Raw genomic sequence first — 329 nt, forward strand, 5'->3', positions numbered from 1 at the left:
TAATGTATGATTAATAAGCCCTCCTAGACGAGTGGTCTCAGTAGGTCAACGCAGGTCAGCCATGCAGGTCAGTCAGTTATCTACGGCAACTAGGGCAGATGGCTAACGCTCCCATCGACGTTTAAAAGCTGGTTCTCAACCTCAGTCAGGGAGTCAGAGAGGAGAGAGAGCAACAAAGATCAAGACTGACCAGCCGAGAAGGTATTCGCTCGGAATACCTAAGTGAGAGATTGTGCCGTATGACCGCGCTCTAGTGCACTGAGTTGCATCTGTTGCGTTGTACTTGTGACCAGTGAATAAACGCAAGAGCCAGAAACATTCTTTCTTAC

At 48.3% G+C, this 329-nt stretch overlaps 1 long non-coding RNA gene across 1 annotated transcript in view; it reads right to left on the reverse strand.

Annotated features, from left to right (window-relative positions):
• Window positions 1–329, reverse strand: part of LOC119589015 — a 14,282-nt gene that overhangs the window by 2,359 nt on the left and 11,594 nt on the right. The window lies entirely within an intron of this gene.

Source organism: Penaeus monodon, chromosome 24, assembly GCF_015228065.2.
Source record: "Penaeus monodon isolate SGIC_2016 chromosome 24, NSTDA_Pmon_1, whole genome shotgun sequence".
In the NCBI taxonomy this organism is placed as follows: Eukaryota; Metazoa; Arthropoda; class Malacostraca; order Decapoda; family Penaeidae; genus Penaeus; species Penaeus monodon.